Genomic DNA, 6,541 nt, shown 5'->3' on the forward strand with positions numbered 1-6,541 from the left:
CCAGGGAAGGGAGTTGCTCCATGTGCATGCGTGTGTGCGTGCAGCCGTGCACACACATCTCCAGCCTTCTTTTAAAAAAAAAAAAAAAAAGAGGCTGGGTTTCCTAACCGGAGAGGGAATTTTGCTCCCTCCGTCTCTGCAAAGAGGGACTTGCCCTCCTTCTTTCCGCTGGGACACGTGCCAGTGCCACGGGGAGGGGGGAAGGATGTCACCCGGCTCACCCCGAGGGTCCCCGGGCGGCTGCGGCGCTGCCCCGAGGGATGGACCCAGTGGGTGCTGGGGCTGCGCGGGCGCTCCGTGGGTTCAGCATGTCTGTACAATCATGGGGTTTTGTGGATTAGATCTGTAGTACAGGGAACGACGCCAAATACTGCTAGTTTACCTATATATCTGTATTTTCACTAAATCGAGTTGCTGAACTGCCCGGCACCACCAGTGCAACCCTTTCTCCTCTCCGTTAAATTACGTTGTGCCCCGCACTCACTGCTTCCCCCTCTTTACGTTACATGTGCTGTCATTGCCTATTATTTATGCTACCACGGAATAGTGATGAAATAAAATGTTTTCAAGATACCAAAACCTTGCCCGCTCCTTTCTTCCTTGGCCGAGGGGCCGTGCACGAGCGCCCGAGAGAGGGTGGTGGGACCCAAAGGGGCATTTTTGGGTGCGCACAAAGGTGTTCTCTGATTGCATTGCTGCTCTTCCCCCGGGCTGGGAGGTCCCTGCAGGAGCGATGGCCGGAGGCTCGGCTCGATGCTGCGGGATGGCAGGAGGAGCAGAAGCCCTGATTGAGCGGGGAAGGAGGTGCTGGGAAGTGCCCCGGGCTGGGCTGGGCTCCGCTGCAAGGCGAGCGGCTTGGGGCAGGGGAGATGCTCGCTGGAGGCACGTCACTGGATGGGGGGAGCAGCCAAAGATGAATCACAGAATGGTTTGGGTTGGACGGGACCTTAAAGACCATCTAGTCCAACCCCTCTGCCACGAGCAGGGACATCTTCCACTCCACCAGGTTGCTCAGAGCCCTGTCCAACCTGGTCTTGAACACTTCCAGGGATGGAGCATCCACCTCTCTGGGCAACCTGTGCCCATGTCTCACCACCCTCAGCGTAAAAACTTCCTTAGATCTAGACTGAATCCACCCTCTTTTATTTAAAACCATTACCCCTCGTCCTAGCGCAACAGGCTCTGCTAAAAAGTCTGTCCCCATCTTATAAACCTCCTACGCCGCGACCAGCCCCAAATTTGCAGGTAAAATGCAGCAGTTCTGCGGCTGCCCCGGCTCCCCGCAGTGCCGCAACCGGGTGAGCAGGAGAGATGCTGAGCTGGAAATAGAGCTCTAAGCTTCATTTCCTTCATTTTCTCGTGTTGAGGAGTGTGTTATCGTTTGATGTCAGGACTGGAGTTTCCTGGGTTTTATCCTGTCTCGTATTTGGAAGGAGAAACCACAATTTAAGCACGTCTCGGCTGCTTCGTGCAGAGCAGGGGTGGCTTGGACCTGTTTGAGGTTATTTATGTCTTACGGCCCTATTCAAAGGGGGGGTGTTGGGCCTTATTGCAGTGAATTATCACTTGTAAGGGAAGAGCCAACATTTCTCCAAAGCCCCTTGAAACTGAGGCGAAATGAGCCCAGTAACAGCTGCGGGCGGTGACGATTAAGGAGCCAATTGGCATATCTGCAAACATCAGCACCAATCTAGCGGCGGTTGCCACCTCCGTTGCAGGTGAGGGGGGCATCTCGGAGGCGACCGATGCAGGATGCGGCCCCGTGGGGCGGCTCTGGGTGGGCTTCAGGGCGCAGTGTACCTTTGCAAAGGGCGCTCACCGGGCTGCCGAAACGTCGGGGATTCACCAAAGCTCTCCAGCCCGCGCCGGGGCAAACCCTTCACCGCGTTCTCGCTGCTCCTCTTCTTGCACCTTTCCTCCCAAACTCCCCTCTCTCAGTAATAGCTCGAGCTCTTCCCGACATTCCCTCCCGCACCATCTGGGCGCTATTTCAAGCGGAAAGGCCCATTTTTTGGGGGCACTCGAGACAATTTTAGCACCAAATTCCCTGCGCTGTTGCAACCTTACGACTCGACCATGGAGCCGGGGCCCCGTGCCGCCGGGTGCAATCCTGCATCGCTGCAAGGACCCGCTGCCTCATCCCGAGGGTTTTGGGCCACTTGGGACCCGTGGGACCCGCTCCTGCACGGCCCCACGTCCCTGCCCTGTGGTCTTAATGAGCCCGCGGTGCCGTTGTGGGGTTCTTTCAGATGCTTCTGGGTAGTTTGCAGGATTTTCCAGGGTCTAAATAAGACCGAGCCTGTAACCTCCCAGCTTCTTTCCCCCCACCCTTCTCGCAGACAAGCATTACCGTGTCTTTAAAGCCTCCCTGGTCCTGCAGTGTTAGCAGAGATGATCCCTTGGCTCTCCGGGACCCCTCCAGGATCTTTATCCAGCCTTAGTAATTCACGAACATCTAATGTATCTACCCGCAGCATTCCCCGAGCTGTCCCCTTCCAAACCCAGGCTGTCTCACCCTTCCTGTACTGTTGCTAATTGCAATTCCCTCTCCAGCACAGCTGACCTCTTTAGGGATAACGGGTTTTAAGGAAAAAGGCTTAAAGATCCCAGCTGTCCGCAGCAGACAGCCCCTTCCTTCTTCAAACGCGGCCATGGGGTGATTCCTTTCCCACTTTGTTTTTCCCCTCCATGTTAATGCTGTCCCACTGTGCTCAGCCTTATCAACCTGACCTACTTTCTGCTTCCTGGAGGTTTCGCTTTGTTTGAGGCTTGGCCTCCTCGTACGCTTCCTCGCTGCAGGATTATTGTTAATTCTCTGTTTTCCAACATTTTGGGAGTGCCTACTTGAAAAGATTTCTGGTGATTAGAAACCCCCTGAATTCATAGATGAAGATACAAGATCTGGGTTTTGAAATCTGAAATTGAGCAAATGCAGAGGAGAAGCCACTACGGGTTTTTATTTTAATTAAATGGGAGTTTCCCATCAATCTACTGAGGATGATGCTGGTCCCTCCTTTTTCTGACATCCTTAAAATCGAGGGGTGCTTTGCACTAGCAGAACTTGGCCCCTCTTGATTCGGCAGCTCCAGCTACGCACTCTCCCCTGGGAGCTGAACCCTCTCCCAGCAAGGAATTATCAGAAATTTTTACAAATTTAGGGCATTTTTAGAAATGATGCACTGCTGCCTTTTGACCCAGAGATCCCCAAAATCTGACTTTCCCATCCCCTCCCGCGAGGAGGTTTTCAAACACCAAAAGGGGAATTTGGTGCTGAAACGGAGCTGAAACTCCACCAGGATTTGTGCAGCGCCGGACACGTGCCACATCAACCCGCCCCTGTGCTTGGACATACCCGCTTCAGCCAGATGTGGCCACTCCAGATGTGCCGCAGCATCCACGAGGGCTCAGCAGGGAAACACCCCGTCGCCTGCCCTACCGCCCAGCAGCAGCCAGCTCCTGAACACCGCTGGAAAATCACAGTAAAATTAGCAATTGCAGCAAAGCTGTAAAGTCTGCAGCAAGGACCGATGGTGGTGTGTCACGGGAGGATGTCTGGGGTGAAAACACTCGCCTGGTGCTACCTCTGCTGCCGCGTCCCTTCTCCCCACACGTCTGGCAAGTGCCAAGTGTCCAAGTGCAATGGAAAAATAAAACCTCCAAACAGAAAGTGTTAAAGCCTCGCCAAAACGTTCTTCACCGGGTTTTTATTGGCTCCGGGCAGGAGGAGCAAAACCAGCAGTGACAACAACCAGCTGACAGCGGAAAAGTCCCACGGTGATGTTATCCGGACCAAGCATTTGTGGGGGGAGAGCAAGAACTGCCGAGCTAAATGGAACAGGAGTCAAAATACGCTCAGAGAAGCACCAGGAAGCGCTCATGGGAGATGCTCAGCCAGAAAAACACTGGTCAAGTTTTCCAGTTAAAAGGGGAGTGAGAACAGCAGCTCCTGAACCACAGACATACCTACTCCGACTCCAGCCAGCATCCCAGCCTATGCTTACCCCCCCGACAGCATTAATTCCCTCCCTCACCATCCCCTTCCCCAAGGCAGGAAGCAAAATAGCAGCCGAGTATTTAAATCCTCCGTGGCGATTCCTGCAGCTGTAAATCAGGGCGCTGCTGCTGCCAGAGCCTCGCCTGGAAGAAGGGCGAGGGCTGTTGCAAGCCAAGCCGTGGGTTGCGCCGGGCGATTGCTTCACCCGCCGCCGCGAAGGAAGCGTTTGTCAGCGCGCAGCAGAGCGGGAGAGAGGAGGAGAGCTTTCCCAGCTCCGTTTTGGGAGTGGGAGGAATTATGTGCAAGAGCAGAAGAGAATGGCGAGCTGGGAAAGCATCATGGTCCTTCTCTCAGACCTACCTGCCGTCAGCCTTCAGCGAGTGCAGCACCTTCATCCCATTCCCAGGCTGCCCACTTCTTTCTGCTAGAGCCAAGCTGTCGGTCGTGGTCCGGAGGGGCTGGCAGGACGCAGGCAGCAGCTGCACGTCTCTTCTTTTTTTTTCTTTTTTTTTTTTTTAAAGTACTCCGCAGTACATTTCTTCCCTTAATAATGGGGATTGAAATCCTCAGCCATCTCACTGCTGGGGCTGAAGTCTGTAGTTGCCAGAGATGTCTAAATTTCAGCATGGGATGATTCACTCTTACTGAAACATAAGAACCTTTAAAGACAACTGTAAGAGAGTCTTGGTCGAAGCAGGGATTGTCCTGCAGAGAACTAGGGCAGTGGTTTAATACTAACCAAAGCACCGCAGGGCAGGATGAGACGCTAGACTATCCCCATTTCAGGAATCCACTTTTGGCAAGGATGGTCACTTGTTGCATTTGGCTGCAGAGCAGCGGGTTTGCCCCTCCATATATCCAAACATCAACTCAAAGCACTCTGGAACATGTATGTCATCAAGCAAGTCACTGGCCTCACCTTGGACAACAGGGGGAAGGAATAGCTTTCCCCGACTATCACAAATTCCCAAGTTTTAAGGAAATAACATTTAAACTAGTGGTGGGGGACCTGCAGCTACAGCCTGCAGCCACTGCCTCCTGTTTAATTAGATAAAGTTGACAATTATTTGGGCTTGGAAAGCCTTCCTGACCTTCACCAGAGTCCTGTGCCCTTGCTTTAAACACCACAAATAACACAGGTACAAGAAAGCATTATCAAATCAACCAAGGAGAAGCCGTCCTAGAGGGTGCCAGAAATGCAAACACCCAGGCCATTATGTTATTAAGACTATATGGATTTGCAGTCCCCATACGTTCAGCTTGGCACGTAACTAGTTTGACCAAAAGCATCTTGTTGCTGACTTGCACACGCCCACTGACAGGCACTGCACGACCCTGAGCAACACTGGAGTGCAGTTTTGTTTGCAAAGAGGGGTGGAAAGCCCGAGCAGGACATTTTAGGTGGTTTGAGCTTTAGAACAGGCTCAGGACAGCAAGGCAAAATAAAGCATGCCAGGAAGAAACTCTCAGCATTTCTCTGAAATAGGAGCCAAGGGAAGGCTCTGCTTTTCCATGAAGAAGATGTTTTCCCCCAGCACCCAACAAGCTCCAGGTAAAAGCATGTTTCATGCTACACATAAGGATGAATGCACAAAAGAGAATGGTTTGGGCACCTGCAGAATACCAGGCTCCGTCCCCACAGTCCCTGCCAGGCAGAGCTATCAGCCCTAGACTGCTGCATGACCACGGCCCTTCCAATTACGGTGTGCAGAAAGAGCAAAGTGACACAAAAACCTGGCATGTGAACGAGCTGAACTCTCCCATTGTTCACTTCCGACAGTATTTCTACCTGGGTTTTCCTGCTGAACTGTTATAAAATACCGGGGTTTGGGTTTTTTCCAAGAGTTGCTAAGTTGCTAAGTACCGTTGCAAGTTGCTAAGTATCTTTAGCCAGCACTTACGTACACACAGAGCACTTGGGAAAACAAGCCCTTGGTTCTCAGCATGACAAGACTGTACTTATATACTATGAAATGCGAAGTAACTATGAAATTATCCACATTTTTGTTTTTGTTTTCATTTTTGTTTTCAGTGGCAGTAGGCAGTCAGAATTCACTTAGTTTCCCCCCTCCCAGCACACACAGTCAAAACCTTGCTGTTGATCAGATACCTGCCTTCCCTCTCATCTCCCAGGATCAGTGCTTCAGCAGAGCTGAACAGCGAACAGGACTCTGCTTCACAAGGAAAGCAGTAAAGACTAGGCATGGCTACAGCAAGGGACTTACTGCTGCAATTTTCTTTGAGAAACCTAATTAATTCCAAAGTAAGCTTTGAAACAATTAACAGTACAAAGAGAAGAGTCACTTAAATGACACCTGGGCCATTCACTGCTTACACAGGGTGAAGAGCTGAAGGGTTTCTGAGTGCTTCCAGGGTAAGAGGAAAAACTGCTTTGAAAGCCAGCGGTGGCTCGCTAGAGCCCACGGGTGACGAAGGTTAAACCAAATGTCACTTCAGTATCGCCGCGTGAGCCTGGTATTGCTGCATCTGCTGCAGGCAAAGGGGACCTTCATCTGGGCGTCCTCCTTTGCGATGTCTCTGGGACCT

Source organism: Gavia stellata, chromosome 13, assembly GCF_030936135.1.
Source record: "Gavia stellata isolate bGavSte3 chromosome 13, bGavSte3.hap2, whole genome shotgun sequence".
In the NCBI taxonomy this organism is placed as follows: Eukaryota; Metazoa; Chordata; class Aves; order Gaviiformes; family Gaviidae; genus Gavia; species Gavia stellata.